Below are 23,429 nucleotides of genomic sequence, written 5' to 3'. Positions count from 1 at the left end.
TGGAGAAAAAAAGACTGAGAGGAGGTTACTAACGTTCATAAGCATCTGAAAAGTGTGTGTCAAGAAGAAAGTGCCAGTCCCTTTTCAATGCTGTCCTAGGACATGACAAGGGGCAATGGATACAAGCTGGAACACAGAAAGTTCCATCTCAACATAAGGAAAAACATCTTTGTGGTAGGGGCACAGGAGTACTGTAGCAGGATGCCCAGAAAGGTTGTAGAGTCTTCTTCTCCAGAAACTTCCCAAACCCACCTGGATAGATTCCAATGTGGCCTGCCCTAAGTGATCCTGATTGGGTAGGAGGATCAGACTTGCTAATTTCCTGAGATTCCTTCCAACCCCTACCATTCCTGTGAACCACACAAATGGGTTCTTGCATAGAGAAACATGTAAGTGCTTTTCAGGCATCAGCTCTTCAATACTCAGGCTGCATTCTTGTGAATTACTTCCAATTTGGATGCAAAGGAGCAAAATTCTTAAAAACATGGGTTTATGTTTCCTTTGAGAGGGACTTTTGTGTCTGCACGGTGCCCTCAATAAAATGTGCTCTATTTTCTCTCATGATTATACAGCATCTTCCTTCCTCAGGGGCTTTTCTGCTTATGCTTGAAAAATGATTTTACCTACCACTGCCATGAGTTACCTAAGGATCAAAAGGAAAGGCCCAACTGGAGCACAGCTTGCTGCTGAGCATTAGCCTCTTCATGTAATTACAACTTGGCTGTCATCGGAGGGTAGAATTCAGAGAGGATCAAATCACTGAAGTCCCTACCTAATTTTTCTGAGGTAGAACAGAGAAAGAAGGAAAAAAAAAAATCAAACCCAGTTTTCTGAAAGCAGAAAACTAGCAAAGCTTAGGCTGAATTGAGCTGCAAATAGCATTGACATTACATTTTTCATCCACCACAGAAACTTTGCATATGGTTTAAAGGTATCAGATGTGGCTTGGTAACCTTCAGATATATCTCCCTTGTTTTTCTTCACAAGGTGTCCATAGCTTCCTGCTTTTGCAGACCTGAGCTGATTTTACATAGTTCTGACCATAAGCTGCAGACAAACAGGGAAATGTGAGACTGAATGTTCCCAGAGCAATGCAGCAACTTAGTCTTCAGAGGAGGAGGCTGAGAGGAGGTATCATTGCCACCTACAATTACCTCAAAGGAGGATGGAGTAAGGTGAGGGTCAGTCTCCTCTCACATGCAGCAAGTGGCAAGACAAAAGCCTCAAGTTGTGCCAAGGGAGGTGCAGATTGGATATTAACAAGAATTTCTTCACAGAAAGGACATTGGAACAGGCTGCCCAGGGAGGTGGTGGAGTCACTGTCCCTGGAGGTATCTCAAATCCACGTAGGTGTGGTTTAGTGGCAGTGGCTTAGCAGTAATTGGATTGCAAGGTCTAAACTGAATGGTTGGACTCGAGGATGTCAAAGGTTTCTTCCAACCTTCCCAGTTCTGTGGTTGTATGTCTTATAGCAGGGAATTCCAGCCAAACGACAGAGGTCTGGGAGGCAAAGGTCTTGAAACTTCTGCTTAAAAGCAACAGCAAGAGGAACAACTCAAGAAAGAAACCCAAGAATTTAGGTGAAGTTTAGGGTATTTCAGGCAGAATTCCAAACAGGTCTGTTTTGGAGTTTTTCCCAAATATATAGTACTCTTCACTCAGGTTTTGATTGTAGAAATAGCTGAGGGCTTCTTGCAAAGAAAATTACTTCTGGAGTGATTCAGTGTTTGTTCTCTACTGTCTTATGGGACCAGTCCCACACCAAGAAGACAAAATGACATTTATTCAAAGGGAAGAGGATGCAAATGTTTCAAAGGCTGGAGTAAGTTTGTGGACATGCCTGTAAGTGATATATACAGTCACAGCATTTGGGTTGGTTCAGAAATGATTTGCAAGCAGGGGAAAAATAAGGAGGGGGGGTGGGGGGGGAGGATGAATATCATCACATAGTTTATTTGCTATATAAATGAAGTAAATAATTTGGCCAGCTCTGCTTCTCCACACAAGAACTCAGTGGAAATGAAAGAGGACTCTGTAGTTCTCACTGCTAAATTACAACATATTTTGAGCTGGACTGTGAAAGGAAAAAGTGAATGCTTGGATGTTGTCTAGCCAGCAGCTGATGAATACACTCTTTACAATGTAAATGGGTTTGGAGTCCTTTTGGTTGTTCTTTTTTTTTTCAAAGAACCAGAAATATGTAAAATGTGAATAGAATTTATCTGCAAATTGATTAGGCTCCCATTTGGTCTCGCAGGGTGTGGGAAGATACAATTAAACTAATGTAGTAATTGGATTCCCCACCACCAGCACCACCACCTCATAGCTCACATAAAGCTTATTTTATAGTGATACATTTTTGAACTACAAAGACAAGGAAGAAATCACATTTGCTCATTAAGTAGTTAATGATGATTTGAAAGACCAGACAGGCAGTAATAAAAAGTCCCTCAGGTCTACAAGAAATACACAATCAGGCAGTTTTTCAGTTCCCTGAGAAAGTAAATGTTTTAAAAACTCATTTATAGAAATCTCCCTTTCTCATCACAAATATAACCTGGAATAAAGGTCAGCTACAGGCTAAATCTCCAGGAAAGATCTGGACATCTGATAACTCTGCAGCGTGCCTTGTCAAGCAGTCATCGATTGCCAGCATTAGCCAGAGGTATATAAACACTTATAAATATTGTATGCAGAAGGACTAGCTGCACTTAGATTGGTGATTAATAGGTCTACTGTTGGCAATCTACAGCATCTCTTTTGCATGAAGAAAGCAATTAGAAACACATTTCCGAATATCCCAGGCAGACTGTAGATGATACACGGCATAAAATTGAAATCTTGAAGTACCTGAATGCAAGAGTCTAAATTAAATGTACAGATACAACCCTAACAGTCCCTGCTGTGGTTATTAGGAAACTATCAGAGTTCTTTGCCTGAAAATGCAATTTAGTTTTCTCTTATGGTTCTGCATAATCCCTAAAGCTCTTAGTCTTTCTTTTCCTTTTTTCCCCTTCATTTTCCCCTTTTTCTTCTTCTCATTCCTTTTTTTCTCCCCCTCTTTCTATTTTCCTTTTTTCCCCTTCTTTTCTTTTAGCTTTTATCTTCTATCTTTTTTCTTAAAAAACAAAACAAAACAAAATCCCATCTTTTTATTATTTATTTTTTGTTCTTGAATGTCTCCAGGGATGGGGCTTCAGCCACTTGCCTGGGCACCTCATTCCAGTATTTTACCACTGTCATTGTAAAGAACTACTTTATGTCCAACCTCAATCTACCCTGCTCCAGTTTAAAAACATTACACTTTACCCTAAACAGTCCTTCCCCAGCCTTCCTGTAGCTCCCCTTCAGATATTGTAATGTAGCTATGAGGTCTACCCAGAGCCTTCTCTTCTCCAGGCTGAACATCCCCAATTCTTTCAGCCTGTTCCCACTGGGGAGGTACTCCAGCTCTCTGGTCATCTTTGTGGCTCTGCTCTGGACCTCCTACCTATGGCTCTGCTTTGGACCTGTTCAGTGTCCTCCTTGTGTTGGGGTCCCCAGAACTGGATGTAGTACTTCAAGTGAGGGGTCTCAAGAGAGCAGGATGTTCAAAGCAATTCTATTCTGAGATATTTCAAAGGAGAGGTGCTCCAGCCCTCTGATCATCTTTATGGTCCTCCTCTAGACCTGCTCCAGCCAGGTCCATGTCTCTCTTGTGTTTGGGGCCCCATAGCTGGAGAGAGTAACTCCAGGTAAGCCCTCACCATAGCAGAGCAGATTGGAAGAATCTCTTTTATTTCTTTTTCTTTTTTCTTATTTTTCCTTCTTCCTTCATTTGTTTTCCTTCTTCTTCCTTCCTGCTCCTCTCTTTTCCTTCCTTCTCTTTCTTTCTTTCTGTTCGAACTGCTAACATTATATAATTCTATGATTCCTATTTCTCCCCCTAACCTTAGCTCCTTAAGAGTATTGCTGAATAATATGGATTCCTAGTAAAGATATGTACTCCCATGGTTCCTAATCAGTACTTCTTTGAGTGGAGGAACAGAAAATTGTTTAAGAATGATGGGAGTCATGCTGTTGTAGAGACTTTTTCTCCTTTCCTTTTATACCAGAGACAAGATGATTTTGTGGTGGTAGTAAGGCAGGTAGGGATATGAACAAAAATAAAAAAGACAAGTGAGCTGGAGAGAAGATTGAACATTAGGGAAAAAAATTCTACTGCAGGAGTGGTCAGGATCTGAACAGCCTGCCTGGGGAGGTGGCAGAGTCAGTAACCCTGGAGGTGTTCAAGAAATGTGTGGACATAACACATGGGAACATAGTTTAGTGGGCATGGTGGTCACAGGTTGTCAGTTGGATTCAATGATCTTAGAGGTCTTTTCCAACTGTGAGTCTTGTTTGAGACCTGCCCTTGTCCCCTCCACTCAATACACAATGAAGAAAGAACTTAAAGCAGAATGCTGAGAGCTCAGGCAGTGTTGGGCAACCAAAAGAGAAACAGAGGTGCTCACACTGAAGAGCATCAGAGGGTGAGGAAGATGATGAAATTGGCAATATACACCTGAAGTTATTCCCCCACACATAGAGCAAGGGGCAATGAATGGAATTTGAGGCATAAGAAGTTCCATGGAAATGTGAGGAAGAATCTTTTCACTATGAGGGTGACAGAACACTGGAACAGGCTGCTCAGGGTGGTTGTGGAGTCTCCCTCTCTGGAGATATTCAAAACCTGCCTGAACGTGTTCCTGTGTGATCTGGTATTGGTGATCCTGCTCTGGCAGGGAGTTTGAACTGGATGATCTTTCAAGGTGCCTTTTAAACCCTAACATTCTGTGACTCTGTGATAGAGCTTCATGACTGTGTAAGAGAATTGTTTGCTCTCTTATCTTACTCTGCCTTTCTTTTGGGAAAGAAACATTGAGGATTTTTGTTTGTGGCTTTTTTGTCTTGTGGGGTTTTTTTTTAGATATTATTTATAATTTTCTTTTTGCCTATTTGTAATTTGGTAACATAAATTATGAATGCACTTTTATAGCATATTCAGAAACAGCATTTGGTATTACAGTTTTACCTAAAGGAGAATAATTATTGTGTTATTAAGTTCTTCTACAATTAAAGAATTAACCTCTTTGTAACTTTCCCAATGAACTTTTTGCAGGGGAGGAACATATCTAATTGAGAGCTTCTCCATTTAGTTCATTAGAGAGTAATGGAGTGCTTGATTAAACCATAATTTTACATTAAACCCCAGCTTTGGAATCTTTTTTGAAGTAACAGGCAAAAAAATCCCTTCTTCTGTCCTGAAACTTCTCCTGCTGATTCTCAGGCAACAGGAGGCTTTTTCAGTGCTCACACAGTTTAGTTGTAAAGGCTTCATATTTCTGCATTACCCACCATAGCATGCTGTCGCTAAGGGGTCTGTCTTCACTTTGTCTTGATACCTTTAAAACACAGGAACATTTGAACTCCAAAAAACCTCCAAACTTGGCTAAAGATCTGAATTCAACCTTAAAGCACAAGATAATTCATGTCCAGTTTAAAGCCATATTCTTAATCTATTGTACCTACAAATTGAAAGGGTCACCAAACCACCAGGAGATCTTTCGCAAGGTACAGTAGGTGCCACAAGCCCTCAGTGCAAACAGTAGGCAGAAGTCTGAGGTTCAAACTTTCCTCTGAATTTCCTTACTTTTGTGCATCCAAGGTCAGAACCTTAATGTTATCTGAATATATCGTGGTTTGTGATTTAATAAACCAATGTTAGAGGCCAAAGGTCTGCCTACTGAGTCAGTTATTTTTAACATGTCCTTCAACTTTAGGAGATTCTTGTGGGTAGAGTAACTCTTTTTTTTAAATATGAGTAAAGTCAAAAGGGAGAGGGATGGTCAGACGATGGTAAAATTTATGGTAGCAGCAATTCACACATTTGCTGGTCTTTGCAGCTGGCAATGTGCAGACACAGCACTTCGGGATGTGCTTTAATGGCCATGGTGGTGTTAGGTTGATGGTTGGACTCAGTGATCTTAGAGCTCCTTTTCAACCAAAACGATTCTATGATTCTCTACAGGAGTGTGTAAATTAAACCTTGCTTTCCTTGTTCATCAGCTACCCAGAGCCAAAGAGCCTACAGAGCCCTGCCTCACTTGAATTTCCTGATAAGCAAAGCCTGGTGGAAACACCCGTAAGACATGGCTGTTGGGGCTTTCTAGTGCCTACAAATGGCAAATGTTCCCTGCTTTTACTTTTCCAAAGCTTGTATTGAAAACATCACATCCATAAAAATTGCCCTTAATTTAACAAAAGACTTACCAACACCAGATTATTAAGGCCATCCAGTAAGGCTCTTAAAGATCCAAGCCTACATAGGGACCAGGAAATCTTTCCTAAGTCAGTGTATCACCTTTTGTTGTAAGCTCATTTATTCTAGTTCTGTTTTACCTTGGAAACTCAATTTCCAGTTTCAGCTTTCCTTGTTTTAAGAAGGCTGACTGCATTCTCTTTATCTCAGTTTTATACTGCACTGCTGTACTTTATTGAACTATTTATTGCAAACTTGTCCTATTCAGGCATTGGAACAGGCTGCCCAGGGAGGTGTTGGAGTCACAATCTCTGGAGGTGTTCAAGAAACATGTGGACATGGCACTTTGTGACATGCTTTAATGGCCATGGTGGTCTTAGTCTGACATTTGGGCTTGATGATTTTAGAAGTCTCTTTTAACTGAAACTATTCTATGATTCTGTGCTTCTATGATTGTATTCCTTTTGATCTAGCTGGAGTGGCAACCTCTATCAGCTTCTGCTAAATATGCCATCCCTAGTTAAGACTATACTGATCTCTTGGTTCATTGGCTTGTTCTTCTCAGAGAGCTCCTGGTCACAGTTCCATGTTAAGCAGAAGCTGACCCAAGCTGATCTGTGCTAATACATGCTCTTTGGTGCTAACCTGCAATTCATTAGTGCTAAACAGAGATCAGAATCTGAATCTGTAGTTCCTATTCACTATGTGTTTCAGTATTTTGATGTGATTTTCCATGCACTCAATGAAAATAGGAATAGTAGGGGAGAAAGGGGAAACAAAACAATCTTTCATGCTGTGCTGATAACTGCTCAAATGCCTGCCCATTGAGCTGTGGTCCATGGTTACACAATATTTTCCTAGGTATAACTAGTGGGAGTTTTTTTATCTAATTTTAGCTATCTGAATAGGAAGCATCTCATCAAAGGTAGATGTTTAGACTCTGTAGTCAATAGAGAGAAAATGAAGATCAATTGCTCCAGAGAGCAATTAATTCTCCTACCTTAAATAACGTCTCAGAATGATGTGGAAATGATGAATCCTCTCAAAGTACTTAATTTTCCTAACTTACTGAAAGGAAGCCTGCATAACTAGCTTAGACCTAGTACTTACTTTTGCTTAGCTAAAATTAAATTGTATGAATCCCACTACTGAAGGTAATGAAAATAGGATTTGACAAGCAACTCTTTATTTATAGAATCTTTTAGAGGGCCTGAGTTGGACATGGGAATTATTGTATAGAACAGTTGCATTCCCATTTTACAAGCATCCACATATCTGTGCCTGCTTTACTCAAGGACATCAGTTATTCCCCTGCTGCCACAAAAAAACTCAGCTGGTTGCAAAATGTCTTTTTTCATGTCTCTCTTTTCTGAAGGTAAGCATCTCTATTAATCAGAATATGATGATAATATTGGTTTGTGTTTTTTTTTTCTGTAGCTACCTTCAACATTGGAAGATGTTCTGGCAGTTTGCATTAGTTTTGAAACTGAACCAAAAGAAGAGAAATGCCCACTGACTTGGATGCACTGGAGGTTTGAAATTAACTCCCCTTTTGCTTTTGCTTTTTTCTTTTTCTTTTGCTTTGGCTTTGGCTTTTGTGTTGGCTTTTCCTTTTCCTTTTCCTTTTCCTTTTCCTTTTCCTTTTCCTTTTCCTTTTCCTTTTCCTTTTCCTTTTCCTTTTCCTTTTCCTTTTCCTTTTCCTTTTCCTTTTCCTTTTCCTTTTCCTTTTCTTTTTCCTTCTTTTTTTCCTTTTTCCAAGGCACATCACAGAATGGTAGGGTTAGAAGGGACTTCTGTCCACCAAGTCCAATTCCCCTGCCAAAGCACGTTCACCTAAAGGTCACACAGGAACACATCTAGGCAGATTTGGAATGTCCCCAGAGGTGAAGACTCCACCACCTTTCTGGTCAGCCTTGTCCAGTGCTTTAACATCCTTAAATTAAAGAAGTTCTCCCTCATATTTGGATGGAACTTCTTACATTCAAGTTTGTGCCCATTATCCCTTGTCCTGTCCATGGACACCACTGAAAAAGAACTGTCCCATCCCCCTAACACCTACCCTGTAAGCATTGACCAGCATTGATGAGATCCCCTCTCAGTCTTCTCTTATCCAAACTAAAAACCCATGATTCTCTCAGTCTTTCCTCATAAGAGAGATCACCTGGTCATCCTTGTAGTCCTTAAATGGGGGAGGAAGTGTCATATTGCCAGCAGATTTTGTGAAACAGGAAGAAGACAACAAATCCCATCAAATCTGCTACCCACAGTCCCAATGCCAAACTAAACATCTGGCTTCAGCCATCAGCTGCACTGCATGCATATGCATTCCCTCGCTTTTAACACCTTGAGGGACCTGTTTCTGTCAGCCCTTTTTAAATTGATCTTGGGCTCTTAAACTCCCTTCTTGGCCATCCAGCAACTAATCAGGGCAATTAGCCTCTCACTAATTGCTAATTTTGTCCAGTTTATTTCCTCAAAATTACTTGAGGAACCAAAGCAGGAAAAAGAAATAAAAATCAAAGATTTGATTTTTCAGCAATCCTTTTTGTTTGTTTGTTTGTTTAGTTTTTGGTTGGTTGGTTTGCTTGGAAGTGACATTTTCTTTGTCAAGCTTCAAGCTAAATACCTAAGCATCTGCTGGGAGAAAAGTTACCTCAGGGAGCATCAATTCTTTCAAGAGCAGGCATACATTTTCTATTTTCTGGAGCTGATTTATTATCCTTGTTGCTTATAAAATCTTAATATAGACAGAACAAATCCTGCTGTAATATAGAACAAACATCAAATAAGTTGCCAGGTCTCCACAGTAACCCTCCATTCTGATCCCTCCTCCAACTTTGACATCAAGTTGTTATCTTCTATTTATCTTTTGTTATCTTTCTTTATTACCTCTTAAAGACAGTAAAGTGGTACATCTCATGGAGCAGCACTGAAGGTCTAGATCTTTTGGAGGAGGGTCAGACAGTAGCACCATCTGGTTTATGGGCCTGATGCAAAGCATTGAGCGTGGTGACTCAATGCTTAATAAGTTCAGCAGCAGCAGTAGTCACATCAAGAGGATGCATGGGTGGCTTTGTTGCTGTTTTGGGAGATCAGGGCAAATTTACTGTCTTGGATTTTTACTTGGATCTGAATGCAAATCCAATGCCTAAAATCCTTGATATGAAGGAAATGTACCCTCAGGCATTTGAGTTTACCCTCAATAAGCATGCAAACAACACCAAGCTGGGTAGAAAGATTCTACAGAGGCATCTGGAGAGGCTGAATCAGTGGACTTAGGCCAATGGAAATGAAGCTACCTGGCAGAAAAGGACCAGGGGGTATGGTTGATAGCTGGCTGAATACTAGTCAGTACTGTGCCCAGGTGGCCTCTTTGGTAGCCTAGCTTGCTCTTGCTTTACTCCGATGTGTGGAGATCCCTTAAAAGCTTCCAAGCATTGTGGAGGACACCTTAATGAGAGTGAGCCTGTAGTTTGATGGCAAAGGGAGCATGCAGCCAGGGACCAGTGAAAGCGCTAAGGAAGCCTGTGCTGTTCTTTCTCACCAATTACCTCCTCTGGTGAAAGGAGCTGGGCTCTCCTATGGCTTTTTCATGTGTTTATTTGCCCTCAGCAAACCATCTGGCTGCTGACCTAATGAATTACCTCCTACAGCTGTGTGAGGTGCTGAAGTGAAGAGTTGGAGCAGCTGAAGGTAAACACCTGCTGTCCTAGGAGCTAATAAAGGCTGCAAAACACTGCCACAGAAGTACTACCACGGGGCAAAGCATGAGAGGTGGCTGGTGTGTCTTCTTCTCTGCCGTGTGTGGGACTGTCTAGAAGTGGTGTATGAACTGTGCTTCAAATCCGGCTTGCTGGTGGAACTTTGACTGTGAGCTAACTGGTGTACAGGAGAGCAACTCCCAGCTAATTGGTGGCACAAGATGCAAATGGAAGTAGGATGAGAGGCTTCTAAAACAGGAGGTGGAGAAAGTGAACTCCATTAACAGGATCTTCAGCCAACCTCAAGGACTCATTTCTGATGCAACTAAAGGAAGGTAAAGTGCTGAGTTTTATTGCTTTGACTGATAGGAGAGTACATTCTGAGGTAGCTTGCCACATATATTTAAATGCTTCCATGTGTATTTGCAAACATAACTTCTGGTGGTGCCTCTCAAATAAATTTGACAGATACTTTGTGCATCTGAGCTCTGCCATTACCCAAAGAGAGCTGCTACAACCACCAGATGCTAAAAGCCATTCAGATAAGATTTCATGGAAACTGAAAGGATACTAAAAGCAAATATTTAGTTGCTAATTTTTCTCCAGGTCTCAACAAGAGAACAAATATTATTGTGTGTGCAAACCTGTATTTTCCTGTAAATGTTTTTTGGGCTTGGCTTAGAAAAGATGTCTTTGTATGGATGGTATTTGTCACCTCAGTTGAGCTGTGCATGTGCTAGAGGAGGTTGGAACGTGGTGCAGGTGTCAGTCCTTTAACCCGATGTTTTGTTTTACCTTGCTTCAGGCAAGGGAGCTGTAAGTTATTACTTTTTTTCCTTTTTATGGAGGTTAGCAGCTGTGTCTATTCCTGCCTCAGTGCCAGAAAAGGAAGTGTATCTCTGCGTTGGTTCTAGGTCACTTGGACCTTTTGTCAAGTTGATTTTTGGTGCAGGTTCAGGGACTTAGTCAGAAAATCTAAGTTCTCCTTGGGACTGGGACTCCTAAAATGTTTTCCTGAGTTTAAGTCTTTGTTCTTTCAAAGCAAACACAAACTGTTAACTGTTTGATATTCCTACTTTCCAGAACAAAAGGTATTAGCCTAAGAATTTAGAAGAAAGGAGAGGAAAATCCTGTCCAACTTCTAACTCTATCTAACTGTGCCTATAATCACAAAGTAAGAGTTTATGAAGCTTTGTTATTCTCATGAAATAGAAGGAAATTTCAGTTGTCTTAAATGTGCTCTTTGTTCAAACGTTCTGCACAACTTGGTGTTCTAGATTGTGGCTTTTCTTATATTGTTGTAGAGAAAGGAGCTGAGAAGTTTCCTTGACATTCAGCTTCTGAGCTGCATCTTTCCTTATCAAGAAATAGCCTTTAAATCACTTACAGAGTTGCAGAAGATAAGCAAGTACAGGGATTATTTCTTTGTTATTATTTTTGTACACTTAACTGTTGCACATGTCACCTAAAAGATTTGTCATCTCAAATTCTTATGGTAGCTGCTCAATTGTGTGGGGGTGGCTGTTTTCTTCCTCATATGGAAAAAGTTCCTTTAGTGTGGAAAGGTGAAATTTTAATGGGCCAGAAAATAATCCCTCTAAATTCCTCATTACTTTTAATTTAGAGTATACAGTATCTATTAGAGTTGTTAATCTTAATTCCTTCACCTGACTTTTCTAGATCTTTCTTAAAGATAGAGGGCAGAGGCAGAGGTTTTAGATGTCAGACTAACTGTTCACAGGATCACAGTTAGGGGTTGCCTCTGGAGATTTTAAGCCCAACCCCCCTGCCAGAGCAGGACCATAATCTAGTGCAGGTCACACAGGAACACATTCAAACAGGTCTTGAAAGTGTCCAGAGAAGGAGACTCCACAACCTCTCTGGGAAGCCTGTTCCAGTGCTCTGTGACCCTTACAGTAGAGAAGTTCTTTCTCATGTTGAGGTGTAACTTCCTGTGCTGTAGTTTATACCCATTGCTCTTTGTCCTATCGCAGGGCACAACTGAGAAGAGTTTGTCCCCTCCCTCTTGACACCCAGCCCTCAGATTTTTGCAGACATTGATTAGATCCCCACTAAGTCTTCTCTTCACCTGACCAAAAAAAGCCCCAGGTGCCTCAGCCTCTCCTCACAGGGCAGTGCTCCAGCCCCTTAATCATCTTCATAGCTCTCTATTGGACTCTTTCAAGTAGATCTGTGTCACTCCTGAGCTGGGTAGCCCAAAACAAAACTACTACTTGTCTTTCATGGACGTAGCTATCAGTTAGCCAACTTCATAATGGCTGTCCAGTTCCTCTCAAAGAACAATGTAATGAAACACAGAATGTTCTAGAAAGGATATATGTAGAAGGCACAGAATGGGGAGGGACTATTCAGAAGGGCATGTAGTGATGGGATATGTAATGGTTTTAAGTCATGTACTGGTTTCAAACTGGAGTAAGGTAGATTTAGGTTGGATGTTAGAGAGAAATTCTTTACAGTGAGAGTGGTGAGACAGTGAAATGGGTTGCCCAGCGATGTGGTTGAAGCTCCATCCCTGGAGACATTCAAGCAACGGGATCTAGATGGAAATAGAATGGTTTAAGTTGGAAGGGACCTCAAAGATCATCTACTTCCAATCTCCAACCATAGGCAGGGACACCTCCCACTAGGACAGGTCACTCAAGGCCTCATCCAACCTATCCTTGAACACCTTCGGGGTGGGAGGAGCACTCAGAGCTTCCCTGAGCAATCTGTGCCAGTGTCTCACCACCCTTACTGTAAAGAACTTCTTAACATCCAGTCTAAATCTCCCCTCTTCAAGTTTAAACACATTTCTCCTGATTCTGTTGTTACAAGACCTTGTAAATAGTCCCTACCCAACCCTCCTGTAGGCCCCCTTCAGATACTGGAAGGCTACTACAAGATCTCCTCAAAATCTTCTCTTTGCCAGGCTAAGAGCCCCAACTCTTGTAGCCTGTCCTCATAGCAGAGGTGCTCCAGCCCTCTGATCATCTTCATGGCCCTCCTCTGGACTCACTCTAACAGTTCCATGTCCTTCTTGTGTTGGGAGCTCCAGGACTGCACATAGTATTCCAGGTGGGGTCTGATGAGAGCAAAGGGAGAGAATTCCCTCCCTTGCCCTGCTGGCTACGCTGCTCATGGTGTAGCCCAGGAGACAGTTGCTGTCTGGGCTGCACATGCACACTGCCAGCTCATGTTGAGCTTTTCATCAACCCAGACCCCCAGGTCCTTTTCCTCAGGGCTGCTCTCCAGCCATTCGCCACCAGCCTGGATTTGTGCTTGGGATTGTGCTGACCCAGGTGCAGGACATTACACTCGGCCCCGTTGAACTTCATGAGGTTGGCCTGGGCTCACCTCTGCAGCCTGTCCATGTCCCTCTGGATGGCATCCCCGCCCTCTAGCAAGTCAACTGTGCCACACAACTTGGTGTCATCTGCAAACCTGCTGAGGGTGCACTCGATTCCTCTGTCCATATTGCTGACAAAGATATTAAACAGCACTGGTCCCAGCACTGACCCCTGAGGGATGCCTCTTGCACTGGTCTCCAGGTGGACATTGTGCTGTTGATCACAACTCTCTGTGTGTGACCATTCAGCCAATTCCTTATCCAGTGAGTGCTCCACCCATCAAGTTTTTCCAGTTCGGTGACCAGGATGTCATGTGGGACAGAGTCAAATCTCCCTGCTGACTACAGGGGTGTTGGACAGGATGACTTCTGACAGTCCCTTCCAACCCAATGGATCCTGCGATTCTATGATTTTGATGGCTGCTGCTGGTGAAGAGTATTTGATGTTGCTGTTTCATTTGGTGTGAGAAGTTTATATGCTTAGAATAAGAGCTTAGCAAAGCTGGGGAGAGAGAAGTGCAAATGAAGAGGAAAAACCCAGAGCCTAATTGCTGGCACCTCTTAAATAACCTTCTCTATTGGTCCCAGGACAGTACAATGTGACAGTCAGGGCTTCTATGCATGGAGTTTCTAGGATTTAACATGATTCATCTGTGCTCCCCTGGGAATATGTGCCTCTAGTTTGGCTCTTAAAATCTCATTTTTTGAGTGAAGCTTATGTGTTGTTTTGTTTGTTGTGTGGGTTTGGAGTGGGGGCTGTTGGTTTGGGTATTTTGTGTGGTGTGCAAGTTTGTTTTTTCTCCATTTTTTTTGTTTGTTTGGTTTGGATATTTTTTAGTTTGTTTGGGGTTTTGTTTGTTTTGGGTTTTAATTATTATTCATTTGTGGGTTTTTGTGTGTGTGTTTCATTTCTGTGGGGCTTTTTGCCTAGTTTTGTAGCAGATGATTAAATATAACTTAGTCTTCACCAGTCTTGCCTTTCCATATCATCACGGTCACAATACTACTACTGTAAAGCTCAAGTAATTTTGTCTCATGCCAGCTTGATGTTGGAAGAGAGTCTGTCCCAGAGCCTGTACCAAATATACATCAGTCTGAACTATATAAATGAGTCACAGAAACTGAAATCAGAAGCACTCTCCAGTGATGCTTAATCACATCTGCCTCATGAACAGTGGTAGAAAACTAATCGCAGTGACAGCTTAGCTTTTTTTTCATGACTGAAAATGTGGCAAGAAGTGCCTCTGCTCTCTGTCTTGAAGTGCTTAGGGTTTCATTGCACAGGGGAGTGAACGGGATAGGGAGATGTTATGTTCCCAAACCTACTGACACAGAAGACCCTTGATTATTAGTTGTAGCCTGAGAGGGAATGTGTTTAATCCTGAGGAGGGTAGACTTAGTCTGGATATTAGAAAGGAATTCTTTACAGTGAGGGTGGTGAGACACTGGGACAGGTTCCCCAGAGAAGCTGTGATGTCCCTTCCCTGTTGGTGTTCCTGGCTAGGTTCAATGAGTAGCCTGGTCTAGTGGAAGGTGTCCCTGCTCCTGGCTGATAGGCTGGAGCTAGATAATCTTAGAGGTCACTTTCAACACAAACCGTTCTATGACTCTATGCTGGCGTGTGTCCTAATGTCTTTGTCTATCTTGTTTTGTTCTCTTGAATTCCCTTTAGCAAAATTTAGGGTCACTAACAGCTTATTTGAGTGGAAAATTATCCTTTGATGTGTTTGGAGATCAAAGGATGTTAGGGGTTGGAAGGGACCCAAAAAGATCATGGAGTCCAACCGCCTTGCTGGATAGTTTTATGTTTTGGTTACTATCAAATGAAGTAATCTCTCTGCAACTACCTAAAGGGAGGGTTTTGTGAGATGGTCTCTTCTCCCAGGTAACTAATGACAGAACAAGAGGGAATGGCCCAAGCTGCTCCAGGGTAGGTTTATGATGCACATTAAGAAAAAAAACCCAACTGGTGTTGGATTCATTATGGAGTGATATATGATGGTGTGGATGTTCTCTGCCCCCCCACACTTTGGAAATCACCCTGACTAGACTCAGCCTGCTCTGGAAATTTGAATGAAGCTTATATTTACAGCTAACACAATATACAAGCAGATATTTACAGTATATACAGAAATAGACAAGGTAAAAGGTAATACAGAAACACAACTCCCCTCCCAGAAACCTGAGTCCCCAGGAGGGGCTCCCAACCACTCTTCCATCTTCTCCCACCCACCTCTCAACCTTACCCCAGTCCCAAGGAAGAATGGAGGTTCAGCCAGGGGGTTAGGAAGCAAAGTGGATTAATCAGAGAGACGGCAGAGAGGCTAGAGAAAGAAAAATGCTGCTCCAAGCTCCCCAAAGAAGTGCCTTATCTATGTTTGGATTCTTGTTCTTGTACCTCTCAGCAAGCCTATGAGTGAAGTAGACATCATCCTCTTTGTTTTTCTTTCACAGCCTGTAATCTAATCTCTCACCAAAATATTCTAGCTAGCTTCAAACTAGCACACTGGAGTCACTGAAAAGCTGTGGTGCTGGGGAATATGTGGCATAGTGAGAGATTTGGTCGAGTGGAGTTGATGGTTGGACTTGATGAACTCGAAGGTCTTTTCCAATCTAAATCATTCTGTGATTCAAGTTGAAAAAAAAAATATCTATGTGCCTCATCCTTTCCACAAGGACTGTAATTAGGTCTTGGTTAATTTAAGTACTTGTGTGCTAGGTTTTGATGAGAAATAAGGTGGGAGGGGAGGTTCTTTCTGTATGTCAGACAGTGGCCTTTAACATAAAGCCTGCTATTTTGATATGAATATCGGAGGCAGCAAGCTTCAAATTTGCTTTCTGATGACATTTAGGAGCTAAACTCGATCATTTTTATTTGTGGAAAGCTGACAATGAAGCTTGGCTTTAAAACAAGAGCGGACAGTTGGAAAGTTTCTTTTTTTTTTTTTTTTTTCATTAGACTACCTCTATTTGTAGGATGGATTTAAATGGGGAACACTGAAAATTTTTGGCTCTTTTCCGCTTATCTTATCACTTTAACACTTCATCCACAAGGTATTGACTGTAATAAGAGCCCTGATTGTTTATAGATGTAAAGCAAAATCAAAGAGGGATGTTTTAAATTATTATTATTTAATTATTTTTCTTTACATTGGAGAAGCAAAGCACAGAAAGTTACAGTCTGAATTCTGTTTAATTATGCATACAGCCAGAGCTCGGTGTGAACTAGGGAGAAATCTTTTGTTTGGACTTTCTAGTGCTTAGTGCTTATATTCAAGTTTTTAATTAACTTTTTCTCTGCAATTCTCAGCGTATTTCTATTGTAATTCTCACTATGTTTTGATATCATTCAAGGGAACAAAAGGTAAGGCTTACCGTGGCTAATTTAACAGCTGTAAATTCCTGCAGATGAGCAAGTAAAGAATGCATAGCCTTTTGGGAGGGAAGGGGGGAAACATAAGCCTGATATTATAAAAGCAGTAGCTCAGATGCTGCTTAGATGAATTCATTAATTAGAAGTTGTAATTTCCATCTGTGCAATTATAAACAGATGAATTCTCAGCATTTTATGCAGGTAAAATAAAAACTACTAAGCACTCCAAAGTTTATTAAATATATATATATACATATAGATATTTTTAACAAAAGGTGAAATAGAACTGTGGCCAAAATGTCAGGCCAGGATTATTTCTGTGGTTTTTTGTCCCATGTTCTTGACCTCACTTTATTTGGGGGATGGACAAATTGCTTGCAATCCATTTTTCTCTCTGAAATGGAGAGAGAGAGGAGGCTCCCAGGTGACCTTATTGTGGGCTTGCAGTATCTGAAGGGGGCCTACAAAAAAGCTGGGGAGGGACTTTTTAGGCTATTAGGGAGTGACAGGACTAGGGGCAATGGAACGAAGCTGGAGGTGGGGTGGTTCAGACTGGATGTGAGGAGGAAGTTCTTCATCATGAGAGTGGTGAGAGCCTGGAATGGGTTGCCCAGGGAGGTGGTTGAGGCCCCATCCCTGGAGGTATTTAAGGCCAGGCTGGTTGAGGTTCTGGCCAGCCTGCCCTAGGGTAGGATGTCTCTGCTCATGGCAGGGGAGTTGGAACTGGATGATCCTCATGGTCCCTTCCAACCCTGACTGATTCTATGAAATGTGGTCTTAAAAGAATCGTGTAAAGCACTGCAACTGGTGCAGAATCTCAAATTTAGACATAGTTTCAGTGTCTTATTGAATACCTTCTCTTCCATTTTCCATGATATGCTGTATGAGTTTCAAGTTAGTTGACCAAAATGGAATCATGCAGAGATTTGTGCAGTAGCCAGCTTCTGTACCATGTATTTGAAATCTTCTCTTCTAATAGATTATGCTTTGAAACTAAGCGTGGTTTGAACAAATCTTAAATAATTTAATCTTGAAGTTATAAACTCTGAAGAAGAACTTGCAGTTCTACTTCTGGTATGCGTAGGATGCTTTTGCCATGAAGAATAGACTCTAGGAGGCTTGTAAGGGCTTCATAAGGATTAGCTCTAGGCTCAGAAGTGGTTAAATAATGCAAACCCAGAGAAGATTAAACAGCACTGATCTTTCTGAGCTACAAAAATGTCTCTAAATTTAATTTGCTGGAGGTGCAGGTGAAGCAGATGAGCATCAAGAGATGAAAGAGTAAAAGAGAGCAGCTGGGAAGTAAGTTTAGTGCTTTTTCAGGGAGACATGACAGAATTGAGCTGCATGAAGTTGTCTCCATGCCTGATGTCCCCAAACCATTTAAGCTTGCATCTTTTGTACTCTTTTATTTTACTGAAGTTTCCCAGTTACTATTTTTGTTTTAAAACTGAATGGCAATTTGACTTGTGAAAGAAAGCAGGTCACTAATTTGTTCCCCAGCTGTCCTATGTTGGAAAGTTGGTTTCTGATGCTGTGCTGAGATGTGAGACCTACTGGAGTTACTGGTGAAGACACCCTCCACTAGACCAGGCTGCTCATCCAACCTGGTTTTGAACACTTCCAGGTAGGGGTCATCCACCACCACTCTGGGCAACTGGTTCCAGTGTCTCTCCAGCCTCACTGTAAAGAATTTCTTTCTAATATCCAGTCTGAATCTACTCTCCTCAAGCAATGGGAAGGTAGTTTTAGAATCCTGATTTCAGAAAAAGATCAACATAGACCCAGAACAACACAAACAGGTGCAAGAGAGCCAATGGCATCCTGGCCTGTATCAGGAACAGTGTGGCTAGTAGGATGAGGGAAGTTATTCTGCCCCTGTACTCAGCACTGGTCAGGCCACACCTTGAGTCCTGTGTCCAGTTCTGGGCTCCTCAATTCAAGAGAGATGTTGAGGTGCTGGAAGGTGTCCAGAGAAGGGCAACAAAGCTGGTGAAAGGCCTGGAACACAAACCCTACAAGGAGAGGCTGAGGGAGCTGGGGGTGTTCAGCCTGGAGAAGAGGAGGCTCAGGGGGGACCTTGTTGCTGTCTACAACTACCTGAAGGGAGGATGTAGCCAGGTGGGGGTTGGCCTCTTCTGCCAGGCAACCAGCAACAGAACAAGGGGACACAGTCTCAAGTTGTGCTGGGGGAAGTATAGGCTGGATGTTAGGAGGAAGTTGTTGTCAGAGAGAGTGATTGGCATTGGAATGGGCTGCCCAGGGTGGTGGTGGAGTCACAGTCCCTGGAGGTGTTCAAGCAAAGCCTGGCTGAGGCACTTAGTGCCATGGTCTAGTTGAGTGGCTAGGGCTGGGTGCTAGGTTGGACTGGATGATCTTGGAGGTCTCTTCCAACCTGGTTGATTCTATGATTCTAAGAGCAGACACTATCCTTGAGTAGCCTGGGGGTTTCTTATGTGCAATTAATTCCCAAACTTAGTTCATCTTTTGGTGTTGGTAATAAACCTCAGCTGCCTGAAGATGAGACTCTCCAGTCACTGTGCTTCCTTAACTCTGAAGAAGGGTTTTGACATCTATATTGTAGTATGGTTTTTAATGCCATTTAAATGTAAGTAATTGAATTTCTTTGAGTGGTACCTATGTAAAACTCATATTTTCTGAAAGGCTGGAATTCTCAGTATCTTTATGGCTTTCTTTTCTGTCTTCCTGTTGTTCACATGTATGCTTTGGAAGGAGAAGGTAAACTGACTGACTTCTGAAGTCAGGATACATTTCCTTAAAATGTGTTTCAAGTATCATCTCAGTATTCTCTTTTAGAAGTAAGTTTCATCTAATAATTCTCTAAGTTCCTGGCTTTCCTTCTGTGGCTTCAGCTGATTTGCCTTGACTCTCTTGAGCATGCTATGGGTAGATAAGCTTTTAATGTATGTGAGGCTGGATTTTTGCTGCAGGCATCTTTACATGGATATATATGGGCAGAACCTCTGCTCACAGGCAGATCAGCCGTGAGCCTGCTCCACAGAATCAGTCAAGGTTGGAAGGGACCACAAGGATCACCTAGGTCCAACCCCCCTGCCATGGGCAGGGGCACCCTACTGAGACCCACAGCCTCATCCAGACTGATGTTAAACACCTCCAGGGATAGGGCCTCAGCCACCTCCCTGGACAACCCATTCCAGGCTCTCACCACTCTCATGCTGAAGGACTCCCTCCTCACATCCAGTCTGACTCTCTCCACCTCCAGCTTTGTTCCATTCCCCTTAGTCCTGTCACTCCCTGATAGTCTAAAAAGTCCCTCCCCAGCTTTTTTGTAGGCCTCCTTCAGATACTGCAAGGCCACAACAAGATCACCTTGGAGCTTCCTCTTCTCTAGCTGCAATTCTTTCAGCCTGTCCTCATAGCAGAGGTGCTCTACCCCTTTGATCCTCCTTGTGGCCCTTGTCTGGACATGCTCCAGCATGTCCACATCCCTCTTGTAATGGGGACTTCAGAACCAGATGCAGTACTCCAGGTGCAGTCTCAGCAGAGCAAATTAGAAGGAGAGAATCACCTCCCTTGGCCTGCTGGCCACATTTCTGCTGATGCAGCCCAGGCTCTGCTTGGCCCTCCGGGCTGCAAGTACACACTGCTGGCTCACATTGAGCTTCTCATCCAGCAGCACCCCCAAGTCCCTCTCTTCAGGGTTGCTCTCCAGCCACTCACTACCCAGCCTGGATTTGTGCTTGAGATTGCCCCCATCCAGATACTGGACACTGCACTTGGTCTTGTCGAAGCTTATGAGGTTGGCTTGTGCCCACATCTCCATCCTGTCCAGGTCCCTCTGAGTGGCATCCCTTCCCTCCAGCATGTCTGCTGCACCACACAGCAGACACGCTTTTTTCTCCATTTGGCACGTCTGTGATTCTAGCTCTGGGGGCTGCAACTACCTGAGGGGTGGTTGCGGCCAGGAGGAGGTTGCTCTCTTCTCTCAGGTGGCCAGCACCAGAACAAGAGGACACAGCCTCAGGCTGCACCAGGGGAAATTTAGGCTGGAGGTGAGGAGAAAGTTCTTCCCTGAGAGAGTCATTGGACACTGGAATGGGCTGCCCGGGGAGGTGGTGGAGTCGCCGTCCCTGGGGCAGTTCAAGGCAGGATTGGACGTGGCACTTGGTGCCATGGTCTAGCCTTGAGCTCTGTGGTAAAGGGTTGGACTTGATGATCTGTGAGGTCTCTTCCAACCTTGGTGATACTGTGATACTGTGATTTGCAGAATACAATTGTTCGTTTTACTAAAGACTGAAGCAATGCAAGCATTAAACATCTTAGCATTTTGTGGGTTTGCTTTTATTGATTTTTATTTTTTAATTGTTTATTTCATTTTATGTTGTTGCTTTATTTTTTATTTACTTTTTTTTTTTCTTATTCTTTTAAAATACTTTTCTGTTACTTTCATCACTCTCACAGCTATCATTTTTCAAAAAAAAAATCAGGCAATCTGTTCCAGGATTCTTACTCTGAGCAATGAACTTACTGTTACTGGAGGCAGCATGGAGTGGAATTTTTTTCTATTGACACAGGCATTATTCCTCAAGATGATTCTGACACTTCTACTGCTTGTTAAATGTGGGAAGGGTAGGAGAAGGTGGAGAGCTCAGAGTGTGCCTGTGTGTCTGTCTGTGTGCATTCACAAGGCTATGTGCAACTAGAGTTAGCTTCTCTTATTTTTTTTATGAGCCTTCAGAAATTTCAGCTCTTCTTTTGAACAAAAGGTTTAGGAAGCTTCATAATTCTTCTGGATCACTCATCTAAATCATTCACCTTGCCTTTTTTAATTAACAAGAAGAGAGTTTCCACAGTGTCTAAATCAGAAGGCTGGCTCTTCTTTCTGCCAAAGACGTCATATCTTTTGGAGATGTTGTCTATTTTAATTTTTATCTTGCTGTAATACTGCCCTGATTCCCTTGGAATTGTGCTGACTAATCTTGGTGAGGAGAGGGAAGCAGCTACTTGGTGAGGCGAGGAGAGGGAAGCAGCTACTTGGTGAGGTGAGGAGAGGGAAGCAGCTACTTGGTGAGGCGAGGAGAGAAAAGCAGCTACTTGGTGAGGTGAGGAGAGGGAAGCAGCTACTTGGTGAGGAGAGGAAATAAAGCAGCTACTTGGTGAGGCAAGGAAAGAAAAGCAGCTACTTGGTGAGGTGAGAGAAGCAGCTACTTGGTGAGGCAAGGAGAGAGAAGCTACTTGGTGAGGAAAGAAAAGCAGCTACTTGGTGAGGTGAGAAGAGAGAAGCTACTTGGTGAGGAAAGAAAAGCAGCTACTTGGTGAGGTGAGAAGAGAGAAGCTACTTGGTGAGGCAAGGGAAAGCAGCTACTTGGTGAGGCGAGGAGAGAGAAGCAGCTACTTGGTGAGGAAAGAGCCCTATTTGACACACCAGGTGAGTGTATAAACAACTGGTGGCAGGCTTCTCTGCCTGAATGCCAAAATAATTCTGCCTACAATGACATAAGCATCTTTTAATATATTTTCCACATTGGAAGGTAAGAAAAAATTAAAAATCCGTAGCCAAATAGAAGTGCAAATTCTTGTGCAAATAATGCACACTATAAAACTTGCATTTCTCATGCTTTAACCTCTCCTCGTTGTGATTTTCAAAGTCAAATTGAACTACCTGACGAAAGGCAGACCTGAAATTTTCTATTCTACACACTCTACATGTTTAAAAGTGAACATCCTCTGTGTCTCATTACTCTACAGGTTTAACAATCCTGGAATTTATTATGATGACTCAGAAAAAAATTGCCCCTGCCCTGCCCTGAACCCAGTGCAGCAGCAGCCACTGCTTTAAGGTAGGGAAGGGACCTCTGAGTGTAGGGTGATCGAGTATGTTCGTGCCACATAAAGAGATTATTACTGCCAGCCAGGGACTACTGTCCTGTCAGAGTTGTCAACTCAGCTGGTTGTGGAAGCAGTGCCTGCCTTGTTTTAGATGGAATTAAAAAAAAAAAAAAAAAAAAAAAAAGGCAGCCCCACCAAAAAAAAAACCACACAAAACAAACAAACAAACAAACCCACAGAAAACAACCAACAAAAAACCCCCACCAATCCCCTCCCCCCCCCCCCAGAAAAACAACCAACCAAAAAAAAACCTCCAAGTTTGCTAATCCAGCTTCTGAGCAGTTGGATGGGCAGCCTGAGGAGAAATGCTTTAGAACCACAGAACTATTGAAGCTGAAAGTGACCTCTGAGATCATCAAGTCCAACCGATCACCTTGAGCTTGCAATTCTGACACTACCACTAAACAGTGGCCCTGATCAGCGCCATCCACAAAACAATGTCCCTACACATCATTTAAATACCTCCAGGGATGGTGGCTCCCTGGACAGCCTGTTGCAATCCCTGAGAACCCTTTCCAGGAAGGCATTTTTCTGAATGTAAAACCTGAACCTCCTCTGGCACAAGTCAAGGCTGTTTCCTCTTGTCCTGTCACTCGCTGCATGTGAGGAGAGACTGACACCCCCACCTTGCTCCAGTAGTTGGAGAGCATGATGAGGTCTCCCTAGCAGCCTCTTGTCCTCCAGACTAAGCAATGCCAGTTCCCTCAGCTGTTTGTTGTACTCAAGGCCCTTCACCAGCTTTGCTGCTCTTCTTTGGACACATTCCAGAACCCTGGTGTCCTTCTTGTAGTCAGATCTTTGGGTCAAGTCCTTCTTGACCCAAAACTGAGCACAGCACTTGAGGTGTGGCCTCACCAA

The 23,429-nt window shown here is 42.7% G+C and overlaps 1 long non-coding RNA gene across 4 annotated transcripts in view; it reads left to right on the top strand.

Moving 5' to 3' along the window:
• The first annotated feature begins 7,722 nt into the window (after positions 1 to 7,722).
• The window catches only part of LOC135175264 (uncharacterized), a 265,383-nt gene continuing 249,676 nt past the window's right edge, over positions 7,723 to 23,429 (top strand). For all 4 annotated transcript variants that reach the window (XR_010302314.1, XR_010302313.1, XR_010302311.1 and 1 more), the window contains exons 1-2: positions 7,723 to 7,812; positions 9,934 to 10,316. This is a non-coding gene — a long non-coding RNA (uncharacterized LOC135175264). The remainder of the gene's footprint in view (positions 7,813 to 9,933; positions 10,317 to 23,429) is intronic.

The sequence above is a fragment of the Pogoniulus pusillus genome, chromosome 5, assembly GCF_015220805.1.
Source record: "Pogoniulus pusillus isolate bPogPus1 chromosome 5, bPogPus1.pri, whole genome shotgun sequence".
Lineage (NCBI taxonomy): Eukaryota > Metazoa > Chordata > Aves > Piciformes > Lybiidae > Pogoniulus > Pogoniulus pusillus.
The sequence above is the reverse complement of the archived record's forward strand: the minus strand, read 5'-3'. Positions and strand labels throughout refer to the sequence as shown.